The following is a 15,572-nucleotide window of genomic DNA, read 5'->3' as shown; positions in this document are numbered from 1 at the left end:
ACACATGTTATCTGATAATCTTCTCAAATGGCTAAATAATTTCTTTTTTATTGACGCCTATCCTTCCCAATCCAGTAGTTCATTAGCATACAAGAACACTTATGTTCCAAACCATTTTTCTTGGTTTAAGTTCCAGAGGGCCAGTGGCTACTGTATTGAAGTTGTAGAAAGTAATAAAGATCAAAACTTGAGAGTTAAAACCAACAAAACCTACTCCTTTCTTAGAATTGCATACATTTCCATGCCACACTTTAGCAACAGGGAACTCTGTTAGTACTTTAAAATGAACTGCTAGCATGTAAGACTAAAAAACGCATGTAGTGAGTATTAATATGAAATAGATCTTTCTTTTTTACAGCATATGCATTTTCTTGCTGTCCAGTTTTACTTTTACTAATAAGAAGACTAAGGCAAAGTTTCAAAGAGAACAGGAATCTTACTGCTATCCAGTCACCATCAGGAAAAAATGGATTGTCTAGACATGGCAGAACACCCACCTTAATTGGGAGACTTGTGGCTCTGTGGCGCAATGGATAGCGCATTGGACTTCTAGCAAATTGATGTGATTCAAAGGTTGTGGGTTCGAGTCCCACCAGAGTCATATTTTATTGTTCGCGTGATATTACTACTTTGTCTCAGTTGATGTTAAAAAAATGAAAAAAAAAAATAAAAATATCAGATCTGGGCTTCATATCAAAGTTCAGAGCATTGTTCTAGGACTAAAACTTCATTAGGGCCTACTTGCTGCTGAAGACTAATAGGACAACTTAATTTTGTTGACTTTTAATATTACTCTTTTTGCATCCAGCTTAGAAATTCTTGATTTATGAATGTTACCAGTACCTGAAAGAGAAATGACATGAACTCTTTAATGCTGAGGTTTATTTTCTGATGTCTCTATCAGAGCGAACTAGCTGAGGTTATGGTTTAGAATTGCTGAACTTACAAATTGGAAGTCACATTTAGATTTTAGCTCAACAAACAACGTAGAGGGAGCAGCTACTAACGGCTCAATGTTCCAAAGGATAGCAGATAGGGCACAGTTTGTTATTGCCTATTTTTGGTCTAGTGTTTGATATTCTGTTAGCTGTTTTCAGTAGTCCCAGATTCTTTTTTCAACTTGAGCCTTTTTAAAAGTCTTTTTTGTATGTGTTTGCCTGATATTTCTTTATGATCTCTATTGTGGGTTGGATTTGGGGTTTCTAGATATTTTTGGCTGATTTGTCAACTATAACTTAAAAAAAATGCTAAATTTGGGCAAGCATACTCCAGTCCATCCGTAGAGTGATTATATGTGTGCATGACTTTTTGGCATAAATATTGTGCCATTACGCAAAACGTGGACTTTTTTTTGCTAAAAAGTTGCCAAAAAGGTCAAAGATAAGAACAGAGTGAAAACAGCTGCCTTGTCCTCATGAACACTTTCTCCTGAGCTGAGGAGATCACTGAAATCATGTAAGCAGGTCATTTTTTGAAGAGCGGAAATTCAGTGGAAGTTAGATTTTGCGATTAGGTTAATTTTCATGGCAAGAAATGAGTTTGCACATTTTGGCAATTCATTTGATCTTGATTCATTATAATCTAGAGTTTACACAAATTACCACTAAAAAAGCTGAAGCAGTAAACTTTGTGAAAACCAAATTTTGTATCAGTCTGAAAACTTTTGGCCATTAGAAGTACAGTCCTAGGTATACTTAGAAAAACTGCAAAAGGAAACAATGAGGAAAGGAAAAACGTCTAGAGAAAAGTATAGGTGCCTGCTGAAATCAGGATATATAGCAGGAGCACTTCAGAAAATTTCCCAGCATTTATTTGGACTAAAACACATGTTATCTGATAATCTTCTCAAATGGCTAAATAATTTCTTTTTTATTGACGCCTATCCTTCCCAATCCAGTAGTTCATTAGCATACAAGAACACTTATGTTCCAAACCATTTTTCTTGGTTTAAGTTCCAGAGGGCCAGTGGCTACTGTATTGAAGTTGTAGAAAGTAATAAAGATCAAAACTTGAGAGTTAAAACCAACAAAACCTACTCCTGTCTTAGAATTGCATACATTTCCATGCCACACTTTAGCAACAGGGAACTCTGTTAGTACTTTAAAATGAACTGCTAGCATGTAAGACTAAAAAACGCATGTAGTGAGTATTAATATGAAATAGATCTTTCTTTTTTACAGCATATGCATTTTCTTGCTGTCCAGTTTTACTTTTACTAATAAGAAGACTAAGGCAAAGTTTCAAAGAGAACAGGAATCTTACTGCTATCCAGTCACCATCAGGAAAAAATGGATTGTCTAGACATGGCAGAACACCCACCTTAATCGGGAGACTTGTGGCTCTGTGGCGCAATGGATAGCGCATTGGACTTCTAGCAAATTGATGTGATTCAAAGGTTGTGGGTTCGAGTCCCACCAGAGTCATATTTTATTGTTCGCGTGATATTACTACTTTGTCTCAGTTGATGTTAAAAAAATGAAAAAAAAAAATAAAAATATCAGATCTGGGCTTCATATCAAAGTTCAGAGCATTGTTCTAGGACTAAAACTTCACTAGGGTCTACTTGCTGCTGAAGACTAATAGGACAACTTAATTTTGTTGACTTTTAATATGACTCTTTTTGCATCCAGCTTAGAAATTCTTGATTTATGAATGTTACCAGTACCTGAAAGAGAAATGACATGAACTCTTTAATGCTGAGGTTTATTTTCTGATGTCTCTATCAGAGCGAACTAGCTGAGGTTATGGTTTAGAATTGCTGAACTTACAAATTGGAAGTCACATTTAGATTTTAGCTCAACAAACAACGTAGAGGGAGCAGCTACTAACGGCTCAATGTTCCAAAGGATAGCAGATAGGGCACAGTTTGTTATTGCCTATTTTTGGTCTAGTGTTTGATATTCTGTTAGCTGTTTTCAGTAGTCCCAGATTCTTTTTTCAACTTGAGCCTTTTTAAAAGTCTTTTTTGTATGTGTTTGCCTGATATTTCTTTATGATCTCTATTGTGGGTTTGATTTCGGGTTTCTAGATATTTTTGGCTGATTTGTCAACTATAACTTAAAAAAAATGCTAAATTTGGGCAAGCATACTCCAGTCCATCCGTAGAGTGATTATATGTGTGCATGACTTTTTGGCATAAATATTGTGCCATTACGCAAAACGTGGACTTTTTTTTGCTAAAAAGTTGCCAAAAAGGTCAAAGATAAGAACAGAGTGAAAACGGCTGCCTTGTCCTCATGAACACTTTCTCCTGAGCTGACGAGATCACTGAAATCATGTAAGCAGGTCATTTTTTGAAGAGCTGAAATTCAGTGGAAATTAGATTTTGCGATTAGGTTAATTTTCATGGCAAGAAATGAGTTTGCACATTTTGGCAATTAATTTGATCTTTATTCATTATAATCTAGAGTTTACACAAATTACCACTAAAAAAGCTGAAGCAGTAAACTTTGTGAATACCAAATTTTGTATCAGTCTGAAAACTTTTGGCCATTAGAAGTACAGTCCTAGGTATACTTAGAAAAACTGCAAAAGGAAACAATGAGGAAAGGAAAAACGTCTAGAGAAAAGTATAGGTGCCTGCTGAAATCAGGATATATAGCAGGAGCACTTCAGAAAATTTCCCAGCATTTATTTGGACTAAAACACATGTTATCTGATAATCTTCTCAAATGGCTAAATAATTTATTTTTCATTGACGCCTATCCTTCCCAATCCAGTATTTCATTAGCATACAAGAACACTTATGTTCCAAACCATTTTTCTTGGCTTAAGTTCCAGAGGGCCAGTGGCTACTGTATTGAAGTTGTAGAAAGTAATAAAGATCAAAACTTGAGAGTTAAAAACCAACAAAAGCTACTCCTTTCTTGGAATTGCATACATTTCCATGCCACACTTTAGCAACAGGGAACTCTGTTAGTACTTTAAAATGAACTGCTAGCATGTAAGACTAAAAAACGCATGTAGTGAGTATTAATATGAAATAGATCTTTCTTTTTTAAAGCATATGCATTTTCTTGCTGGCCAGTTTTACTTTCACATATAAGAAGACTAAGGCAAAGTTTCAAAGAGAACAGGAACCTTACTGTTGTCCAGTCACCATCAGGAAAAAATGGATTGTCTAGACATGGCAGAACAACCACCTTGATTTGGAGACTTGTGGCTCTGTGGCGCAATGGATAGCGCATTGGACTTCTAGCAAACTGATGTGATTCAAAGATTGTGGGTTCGAGTCCCATCAGAGTCATATTTTGTAGCTCACGTGATATTACTACTTTGTCTCAGTTGTTGTTAGAAAAATGAAAAAAAAATAGAAAAATATCAGATCTGGGCTTCATATTAACTTTCAGAGCATTGTTCTAGGACTAAAACTTCGCTAGGGCCTACTTGCTACTGAAGACTAATAGGACAACTTAATTTTGTTGACTTTTAAAATGACATTTTTTTGCATCCAGTTTAGAAATTCTTGATTTATGTATGTTATCAGTACCTGAAAGAGAAATGACATGAACTCTTTAATGCTGAGGTTTATTTTCTGATGTCTCTATCAGAGCAAACTAGCTGCGGTTATGGTTTAGAATTGCTGAACTTACAAATTGGAAGTCACATTTAGATTTTAGCTCAACAAACAACGTAGAGTGAGCAGCTACTAACGGCTCAATGTTCCAAAGGATAGTAGATAGAGCACAGTTTGTTATTGCCTATTTTTGGTCTAGTGTTTGATATTCTGTTAGCTGTTTTCAGTAGTCCTAGATTCTTTTTTCAACTTGAGCCTTTTTAAAAGTCTTTTTTGTATGTGTTTGCCTGATATTTCTTTATGATCTCTATTGTGGGTTGGATTTGGGGTTTCTAGATATTTTTGGCTGATTTGTCAACTATAACTTAAAAAAAATGCTAAATTTGGGCAAGCATACTCCAGTCCATCCGTAGAGTGATTATATGTGTGCATGACTTTTTGGCATAAATATTGTGCTATTGCGCAAAACGTGGACTTTTTTTTGCTAAAATGTTGCCAAAAAGGTCAAAGATAAGAACAGAGTGAAAACAGCTGCCTTGTCCTCATGAACACTTTCTCCTGAGCTGACGAGATCACTGAAATCATGTCAGCAAGTCATTTTTTGAAGAGTTGAAATTCATTCAGTGTAAATTAGATTTTGTGATTAAGTTAATTTTCATGGCAAGAAATGAGTTTGCACATTTTGGCAATTCATTTGATCTCTATTCATAATAATCTAGAGTTTACACAAATTACCACTAAAAAAGCTGAAGCAGTAAACTTTGTGAAAACCAAATTTTGTATCAGTCAGAAAACTTTGGCCATTAGAAGCACAGTCCTAGGTATACTTAGAAAAACTGCAAAAGGAAACAATGAGGAAAGGAAAAACGTCTAGAGAAAAGTATAGGTGCCTGCTGAAATCAGGATATATAGCAGGAGCACTTCAGAAAATTTGCCAGCATTTATTTGGACTAAAACACATGTTATCTGAAAGTCTTCTCAAATGGCTAAAATAATTTCTTTTTTATTGACGCCTATCCTTCCCAATCCAGCAGTTCATGAGCATACAAGAACACTTATGTTCCAAACCATTTTTCTTGGCTTAAGTTCCAGAGGGCCAGTGGCTACTGTATTGAAGTTGTAGAAAGAAATAAAGATCAAAACTTGAGAGTTAGAAACCAACAAAAGCTACTCCTTTCTTGGTATTGCATACATTTCCATGCCACACTTTAGCAACAGGGAACTCTGTTAGTAATTTAAAATGAACTGCTAGCATGTAAGACTAAAAAACGCATGTAGTGAGTATTAATATGAAATAGATCTTTCTTTTTTACAGCATATGCACTTTACTTGCTGGCCAGTTTTAATTTTACATATAAGAAGACTATCTAAGGCAAAGTTTCAAAGAGAACAGGAATCTTACTGTCATCCAGTCACCATCAGGAAAAAATGGATTGTCTAGACATGGCAGAACTCACACCTTACACAGGAGACTTGTGGCTCTGTGGCGCAATGGGTAGCACATTGGACTTCTAGACACTTGATGTGATTGAATAGTTGTGGGTTCGAGTCCTACCAGAGTCATATTATGTTATTCCCGTGATAATACTACTCTGTCTCAGTGGATGTTAGAAAAATTAAAAAAAATATATATATATATCAGATCTGGGCTTCATATCAACGTTCAGAGCATTGTTCTAGGACTAAAACTTCACTAGGGCCTACTTGCTACTGAAGACTAATAGGACAACTTACTTTTGTTGACTTTTTTTGCATCCAGTTTAGAAATTCTTGATTTATTAATGTTACCAGTACCTGAAAGAGAAATGACATGAACTCTTTAATGCTGAAGTTTATTTTCTGATGTCTCTATCAGAGCGAACTAGCTGAGGTTATGGTTTAGAATTGCTGAACTTACAAATTGGAAGTCACATTTAGATTTTAGCTCAACAAACAACGTAGAGGGAGCAGCTACTAACGGCTCAATGTTCCAAAGGATAGCAGATAGGGCACAGTTTGTTATTGCCTATTTTTGGTCTAGTGTTTGATATTCTGTTAGCTTGTTTCAGTAGTCCCAGATTCTTTTTTCATCTTGAGCCTTTTTAAAAGTCTTTTTTGTATGTGTTTGCCTGATATTTCTTTATGATCTCTATTGTGGGTTGGATTTGGGGTTTCTAGATATTTTTGGCTGATTTGTCAACTATAACTTAAAAAAAATGCTAAATTTGGGCAAGCATACTCCAGTCCATCCGTAGAGTGATTATATGTGTGCATGACTTTTTGGCAGAAATATTGTGCCATTGCGAAAAACGTGAACTTTTTTTTGCTAAAAAGTTGCCAAAAAGGTCAAAGATAAGAACAGAGTGAAAACAGCTGCCTTGTCCTCATGAACACTTTCTCCTGAGCTGACGAGATCACTGAAATCATGTAAGCAAGTCATTTTTTGAAGAGCTGAAATTCAGTGGAAACTAGATTTTGTGATTAAGTTAATTTTCATGGCAAGAAATGAGTTTGCACATTTTGGCAATTCATTTGATCTCTATTCATAATAATCTAGAGTTTACACAAATTACCACTAAAAAAGCTGAAGCAGTAAACTTTGTGAAAACCAAATTTTGTATCAGTCTGAAAACTTTTGGCCATTAGAAGCACAGTACTAGGTATACTTAGAAAAACGGCAAAAGGAAACAATGAGGAAAGGAAAAACGTCTAGAGAAAAGTATAGGTGCCTGCTGAAATCAGGATATATAGCAGGAGCACTTCAGAAAATTTGCCAGCATTTATTTGGACTAAAACACATGTTATCTGATAGTCTTCTCAAATGGCTAAAATAATTTCTTTTTTATTGACGCCTATCCTTCCCAATCCAGTAGTTCATTAGCGTACAAGAACACTTATGTTCCAAACCATTTTTCTTGGCTTAAGTTCCAGAGGGCCAGTGGCTACTGTATTGAAGTTGTAGAAAGAAATAAAGATCAAAACTTGAGAGTTAGAAACCAACAAAAGCTACTCCTTTCTTGGCATTGCATACATTTCCATGCCACACTTTAGCAATAGGGAACTCTGTTAGTAATTTAAAATGAACTGCTAGCATGTAAGACTAAAAAACGCATGTAGTGAGTATTAATATGAAATAGATCTTTCTTTTTTACAGCATATGTATTTTCTTGCTGGATAGTTTTACTTTCACATATAAGAAGACTAAGGCAAAGTTTCAAAGAGAACAGGCATCTTACTGTTGTCCGGTCACCATCAGAAAAAATGGATTGTCTAGACATGGCAGAACACCCACCTTACTTTGGAGACTTGTGGCTCTGTGGCGCAATGGATAGCCCATTGGACTTCTAGCAAACTGAAGTGATTCAAAGGTTGTGGGTTCGAGTCTCACCAGAGTCATATTTTGTAGCTCGCGTGATATTACTACTCTGTCTCAGTGGATTTTAGAAAAATGGAAAAAAAAAAAATATATATCAGATCTGGGCTTCATATCAACGTTCAGAGCATTGTTCTAGGACTAAAACTTCACTAGGGCCTACTTGCTACTGAAGACTAATAGGACAACTTAATTTTGTTGACTTTTAAAATTACTTTTTTTGCATCCAGTTTAGAAATTCTTGATTTATGTATGTTATCAGTACCTGAAAGAGAAATGACATGAACTCTTTAATGCTGAAGTTTATTTTCTGATGTCTCTATCAGAGCGTACTAGCTGAGGTTATGGTTTAGAATTGCTGAACTTACAAATTGGAAGTCACATTTAGATTTTAGCTCAACAAACAACGTAGAGGGAGCAGCTACTAATGGCTCAATGTTCTAAAGGATAGCAGATAGGGCACAGTTTGTCATTGCCTATTTTTGGTCTAGTGTTTGATATTCTGTTAGCTGTTTTCAGTAGTCCCAGATTCTTTTTTCAACTTGAGCCTTTTTAAAAGTCTTTTTTGTATGTGTTTGCCTGATATTTCTTTATGATCTCTATTGTGGGTTGGATTTGGTGTTTCTAGATATTTTTGGCTGATTTGTCAACTATAACTTAAAAAAAATGCTAAATTTGGGCAAGCATACTCCAGTCCATCCGTAGAGTGATTATATGTGTGCATGACTTTTTGGCATAAATATTGTGCCATTGCGCAAAACGTGGACTTTTTTTTGCTAAAAAGTTGCCAAAAAGGTCAAAGATAAGAAAAGAGTGAAAACAGCTGCCTTGTCCTCATGAATAGAGATGAGCGTTGTTCTACTCGAACTGTTCGCCAATCTCAAATTCGAGCTGTTTTGGGCGGTGTTCGAGCCGTTCGGCAAACACGAACAATTTGAGAAAAATTCGGCTGTTCGAGGTTATGTTCGATAACTGTTCGTGCACCAAAATCATAACTGGATTTTTTCTCAGTAATGATGAAAATTAATGTTAATACGCAGTTTGAGTGTACAGCGGGGTGGGGGGAGGGGCAGGGGATGGATCTCTGCAGGAACAATGAAGATCTCCATTTTTTTTTTCTCTTTCCCGCATTTACAGTGGGGAGGTGCAATCTGTCAGCCTATCAGCAGCGCACACACGGAGCGAAGTGCTTTTTTTCACACAAGCAAGGGCATGTGTCATTGGCAGTGTATGTCACATGTCCTTGCCCTATAAGACCAAGCCATTTTCCCCGTCACCACCATTTTCTCACTGCTGCAGCTGCGTGTTAGACGGCACCGCTGTTGCTGTGTGCGCTATACCTTGTTAATTTCAAGCCAATTTTCACACAAATCTACAGATAGCTTGGGAGTAGGGAATAGTTGTGATTGCAGTCCTTTTAAGGACTAGGTTACAGCATTTCCTACGACTTTTATCAGGCAGGTCTGTGCTCTTAAATAGATAGATTGTGGGAGTAAAGAGTAATTGTAATTGGAGTCCTTTTCAGGACTAGGTTACATCAGTTCCTATCAGTTTTTGCCAGGCAGGTCTGTGCCAGTGCTGTGCAAGATTTTTTCACAGCATTTGGCTGAATCTAGCAAAGCTAATTCTTTTTGGCCTATTGCAGAGTGTGTTAGTCAGTGGAGTAGCCTATCTGTGTTGCAAGATATACCACCTGTGTATAGAATACCAATTTTTTTACTGCACCTAGTGAAGTAAAATCTTTTGGGCATAGCATCATTCTATTAGTCCATCTATACTGACCTCCATCAGGTTGCAAATTGAATATAATTTTTTTCTGCATCTAGCTTTGAAAAAATATTGGGCTTCTAGCTGTGTGTGGGACTTGTTGTATTAGTCCATCTATACTGACCTCCATCAGGTTGCAAACTGCATATATTTTTTTCTTCATCTACCTCTGAAAAAATATTGGGCTTCTAGCTGTGTGTGGGACTTGTTCTATTAATCCATCTATACAGACCTCCATCAGGTTGCAAACTGAATATATTTTTTTCTGCATATACCTCTGAAAAAATATTGGGCTTCTAGCTGTGTGTGGGACTTGTTGTATTAGTCCATCTATACTGACCTCCATCAGGTTGCAAACTGAATATATTTTTTTCTGCATCTACCTCTGAAAAAATATTGGGCTTCTAGCTGTGTGTGGGACTTGTTCTATTAATCCATCTATACAGACCTCCATCAGGTTGCAAACTGAATATATTTTTTTCTGCATCTACCTCTGAAAAAATATTGGGCTTCTAGCTGTGTGTGGGACTTGTTGTATTAGTCCATCTATACTGACCACCATCAGGTTGCAAACTGAATATATTTTTTTCTGCATCTACCTCTGAAAAAATATTGGGCTTCTAGCTGTGTGTGGGACTTGTTCTATTAATCCATCTATACAGACCTCCATCAGGTTGCAAACTGAATATATTTTTTTCTGCATCTACCTCTGAAAAAATATTGGGCTTCTAGCTGTGTGTGAGACTTGTTGTATTAGTCCATCTATACTGACCTCCATCAGGTTGCAAACTGAATATATTTTTTTCTGCATCTACCTCTGAAAAAATATTGGGCTTCTAGCTGTGTGTGGGACTTGTTCTATTAATCCATCTATACAGACCTCCATCAGGTTGCAAACTGAATATATTTTTTTCTGCATCTACCTCTGAAAAAATATTGGGCTTCTAGCTGTGTGTGGGACTTGTTGTATTAGTCCATCTATACTGACCTCCATCAGGTTGCAAACTGAATATATTTTTTTCTGCATCTACCTCTGAAAAAATATTGGGCTTCTAGCTGTGTGTGGGACTTGTTCTATTAATCCATCTATACAGACCTCCATCAGGTTGCAAACTGAATATATTTTTTTCTGCATCTAGCTCTGAAAAAATATTTGGCCTTCTAGCAGTGTGTGGGACTTTCTCTATTAGTCCATCTATACTGACCTCCATCAGGTTGCAAATTGAATATAATTTTTTTCTGCATCTAACCCAGCCAATAGTTTTGGCCTAATACCACAGTTTGGCCACTCAGCTCTGCTCGATTCCCATCCATTGTTTTTTTGTGCAAACAACTCCAGAGTTGTTAATTAGTTAACCACCAAAATGAGTGGAAAAAGGCCTGCTGCTGGTGGAAAGGGGAATAGGCGTGTTGGGAAGGGGAAAAAAGGTTGTGTCCGTGGGGTAGGTGTTAAAGCAACAGTAACATCTGCAGAAGAAAGACCATCTTCCAGCCAAACTAAAATGTCTACTTCTTTTAGCGGACAATGTGATAAGATCCCTTTCTTACGGCCACGCCAATCGCTACAAATTCCAGATGACGCACAAAAACAGCAGGTGCTTCAACGGATATCAAGTGCTCCTTTAAGTGGGCTCTCCTCCACATCAACTTCAACATCACAAATACTCCAGTCCTCAAAGGTGTCACCCCAATCGCACTTGCTTCCTCACAGCTCCCAAATCTCCAGCTGCCCGTCTGAGTATGAGGTAGAACAGATGGTTGAGTCTGCAGAGCTGTTTACTCATACTATAGCCTGGGAATCAGAGGTCGACTCCAGCGCTTCTGTGAATCCAGACGAGGAAATGATCACCATCAATGAGTTTAACTGACAAACAAACAAATTTTTCCCTTATCACTCCTAAACACTTTTTGCATAATAATTTGGAACACAGTGTACATGTGCTTTTCCACAAAACACCAGTGGTTCACGTAGTGAATCTTAGAGTTCTAACTTGCCAACCGTGGTCTGTATGGAGTTGTTCAATAAAGGGCCCAAAATTAAGATAACATAGATGGGAGAGGTCTCTATGAATAGGAATTCCTAAGTATTTGATACCCTGTGAGGGCCAGGCAAAGGGAAAGTTGGACTGGATGGAATCCTATATGGATTTGGGGAGCGAGACATCGAGGGCCTCAGACTTCGCTGCATTGATTTTAAAATTTGACCATGTAACAAAGTGATCTATTTCAGCCATAACAGCATGGATGGATATATGTGATTGAGTGATATATACTAGGACATCATCAGCAAATAGAGAGCACTTGTACTCGGTGCCTCCCACCTCAATCCACCTAATATTGGGGTTATGGCGAATTGATGAGAGCAGGTACTCCGTCACTAGGATGTATAAGAGAGGGGACAGAGAACATCCCTGCCTTGTCCCATTGGTGATTGTGAAAGGTGATGAAAATGTTCTGACGCGCCCCCTGGGCCTTGGGACACCCGGAGCCGGACCCTTTTTGGTGGATGCTGGTGGTTGTAGTCTCCGTGGCGGCAACCCGGTTCCGTGGCTCAGGACGGTCAAACCAGTGGCAGAACTATTTATGTGGTTTTGATGTTTAAATGTCCGACTACGCCACCCGTGGATTGCGGTCAGAGTGAACCGCCGCTCCAGGGCAGACCGCTGAGGCTGGTGTTGTGGGTGCAGCAGAGCGTAGCATAACTCCCCACGGGAGGAGCATAGCCTCAGGGCAGTGTATGCGGAGGATGGGGGTGATGGTGCAGGGCAGCAGCAGTAATGACACGGAGTCAGTGATGCAGTCCAGGGCCTTTACTCACAGTTCTTATTATCCAGACCACGTCTGCAGGTAACGGCTGCCCACGTCGTACTGTGCTCACCAGGTGAGGGGCTCAGACAACTCCCAGATAACTTTGGAGTGCTTCACAGGACCCCCTTTGTGTGTCCTTTGTCTGGCCTTTCTTACCAACCCTTCTGTCCGGCTGCCTCGGGCCTCCTCTTGGTAAACTTGGCGCCAGTTTCCCTGACCCTATGTGGTGCCTTCCTAGCGGGTGTAGGGAGGGGCTGCGCCACATAAAATGTCACAGCCTCCTGTTTCTAGCTGAGGGTCATTTCCTGCCTCCACTAGTTTCGGGGACCGGTCTCCCCCTTTGGCCTGACCCCTCCACGCAGGTGGATTCGGGCGTGCGGCGGCGACTCGCCCGTCCGCACCCCTGAGATCCCTTCGTTCCTCGTTCCTGGAACCTTCTCCGCTCCTCTTCCTTCCTTCTCCCTCTTCCAGGCCTGGGCCTCTGTTACTAGGCCCGCCTCCGGAGCAGAGCTCATGCAGAGCCCCTGCTCCCTGCCACTTCTGCTCAGACTTCTCTGCACTGAACTAAGATGGTGCCCACTTTTTATACTCCCTTCTCAATGCACCCAGGAACTGCTTCCTCCCTGCTCCTGCACTACAGGGTTCCCCTTCCTCAGTGTTCCCTCCCCCCACTCCAGCCAGGGACAGGGACTGTCGTGCCCATCTCAGGGGCATATTGGTCGCCCTGCCCCACGGCAATGTGGTGTAATGCATGCAGGTGTCGGGTCCTGATCCACACTACATCCTTACCTGAGAGTGAGATATCACACCTCATGGTGAGGTGCAATACCTCTGTAGCAACCGAGCCCTCAGGGTGCTACAGTTCCATTTATCTTCAGCCTAGGTGACGTATTGCGATACAGGGCCGTGATTTTGGCTATAAAAGGGTCCCCTAGACCCCTACCCCAAGCTTTTTAAGAGAATCATATATGGCGTGCCAGGAGACTCTATGGAATGCTTTCTCAGCATTCAACGAGAGTATCTAATTACAAATTTTTAACTGCATTTAACCCAGGAAATACTTTGTGCCTAGTAGCAGTGTCTGCTAGTCAGCGGATTATCCCGGCTGTTAAGCAAGCTACACCACCTGTAGTTTGGACACTTCATTTTTTCAAAGGAAATGCTTCGGGACCACGGGATACTCAGTGAAGAGCATCAGGAGGCACCCCAAGGCATAGGGGCTCGGACTGGCAGTAGGATGCCTTGCGGTGGACAGCCGAGCTCGATCCTTATGAAAGCTTTTTAACTGCAGCAGCTTTAGTGGACGCTACTGGAGCTGGAATTATGCGGCTGCTGGCATGAGACTTGCCCTCCAATAGATCCTTGTAAATGGATTTAAAGTGTATTTATTCAAAAAAGAGAGACAATTTAAATTAAAAAGCTTAGAGCTGCCTCCACCACAGGGGGGCTCGCTCGACCCACCAGCGGACAGGCACCAGTATTGGGAGAGGGGGGCTGGCCGTCAGGGTTCACCGCGGCTCTGGCACAAACCCGGCGACACGGAGGTGGCACGGGCAGGAGCGGACTGAACGTGTCGGCTTCTCACTTTTTGGATTTTAGAAGGGCATGACATGCCTATATCTGTGTCTCCCCCTCCTTTTACTCCTCCACCTCTTTTCTTTTCGCATGACTATATGTACTTGTCACTTTTCCATGTGTTAGTTGTGTCTTCTGAGCAGTTTGTCAGCTTTTGGACACCTTTGAAGGTGTTTTCTACGTGTTTCTATGTGTTTTTGTTTGCCTGCCATTGGTTTTAACGGTGTTCGAAGATGTTCGACGAACACACGGGTGTTCGACGAACCGAACCTAACTCGAACACTACGGGGGTGGCTCAACACTACTCTTTAATGCTGAGGTTTATTTTCTGATGTCTCTATCAGAGCGAATTAGCTGAGGTTATGGTTTAGAATTGCTGAACTTACAAATTGGAAGTCACATTTAGATTTTAGCTCAACAAACAACGTAGAGGGAGCAGCTACTAACGGCTCAATGTTCCAAAGGATAGCAGATAGGGCACAGTTTGTTATTGCCTAATTTTGGTCTAGTGTTTGATATTCTGTTAGCTGTTTTCAGTAGTCCCAGATTCTTTTTTCAACTTGAGCCTTTTTAAAAGTCTTTTTTGTATGTGTTTGCCTGATATTTCTTTATGATCTCTATTGTGGGTTGGATTTGGGGTTTCTAGATATTTTTGGCTGATTTGTCAACTATAACTTAAAAAAATTGCTAAATTTGTGCAAGCATACTCCAGTCCATCCGTATAGTGATTATATGTGTGCATGACTTTTTGGTATAAATATTGTGCAATTACGCAAAACGTGGACTTTTTTTTGCTAAAAAGTTGCCAAAATGTTCAAAGTTAAGAACAGAGTGAAAACAGCTGCCTTGTCCTCATGAACACTTTCTCATGAGCTGACGAGATCACTGAAATCATGTAAGCAGGTCATTTTTTGAAGAGCTGAAATTCAGTGGAAATTAGATTTTGCGATTAAGTTAATTTTCATGGCAAGAAATGAGTTTGCACATTTTGGCAATTCATTTGATCTCTATTCATTATAATCTAGAGTTTACACAAATTACCACTAAAAAAGCTGAAGCAGTAAACTTTGTGAAAACCAAATTTTGTATCAGTCTGAAAACTTTTGGCCATTAGAAGTACAGTCCTAGGTATACTTAGAAAAACTGCAAAAGGAAACAATGAGGAAAGGAAAAACGTCTAGAGAAAAGTATAGGTGCCTGCTGAAATCAGGATATATAGCAGGAACACTTCAGAAAATTTACCAGCATTTATTTGGACTAAAACACATTTATCTGATAATCTTCTCAAATGGCTAAATAATTTCTTTTCTATTGACGCCTATCCTTCCCAATCCAGTAGTTCATTAGCATACAAGAACACTTATGTTCCAAACCATTTTTCTTGGCTTAAGTTCCAGAGGGCCAGTGGCTACTGTATTGAAGTTGTTGAAAGTAACAAAGATCAAAACTTGAGAGTTAAAAACCAACAAAATCTACTCCTTTCTTGGAATTGCATACATTTCCATGCCACACTTTAGCAACAGGGAACTCTGTTAGTACTTTAAAATGAACTGC

General features: G+C 39.3%; 4 non-coding genes across 4 annotated transcripts; all 4 read left to right on the top strand.

Moving 5' to 3' along the window:
• Positions 1–515: 515 nt before the first annotated feature.
• On the top strand, positions 516–601 carry TRNAR-UCU (transfer RNA arginine (anticodon UCU)). Its single transcript is given in 2 exon segments — positions 516–552; positions 566–601. It is a non-coding gene; the product is annotated as a tRNA-Arg (tRNA).
• A 1,736-nt stretch (positions 602–2,337) lies between these two features.
• On the top strand, positions 2,338–2,423 carry TRNAR-UCU (transfer RNA arginine (anticodon UCU)). Its single transcript is given in 2 exon segments — positions 2,338–2,374; positions 2,388–2,423. It is a non-coding gene; the product is annotated as a tRNA-Arg (tRNA).
• Positions 2,424–4,160: 1,737 nt separating this feature from the next.
• On the top strand, positions 4,161–4,246 carry TRNAR-UCU (transfer RNA arginine (anticodon UCU)). The gene is given in 2 exon segments: positions 4,161–4,197; positions 4,211–4,246. It is a non-coding gene; the product is annotated as a tRNA-Arg (tRNA).
• A 3,559-nt stretch (positions 4,247–7,805) lies between these two features.
• TRNAR-UCU (transfer RNA arginine (anticodon UCU)) lies at positions 7,806–7,891 on the top strand. The gene is given in 2 exon segments: positions 7,806–7,842; positions 7,856–7,891. It is a non-coding gene; the product is annotated as a tRNA-Arg (tRNA).
• Positions 7,892–15,572: the final 7,681 nt, after the last annotated feature.

Source organism: Phyllobates terribilis, unplaced genomic scaffold (genome assembly GCF_046119375.1).
Source record: "Phyllobates terribilis strain yellow unplaced genomic scaffold, ASM4611937v1 Scaffold_1__5_contigs__length_1240528914, whole genome shotgun sequence".
Taxonomy (NCBI): Eukaryota; Metazoa; Chordata; class Amphibia; order Anura; family Dendrobatidae; genus Phyllobates; species Phyllobates terribilis.
This window is presented reverse-complemented; position numbering and strand designations above follow the sequence as displayed.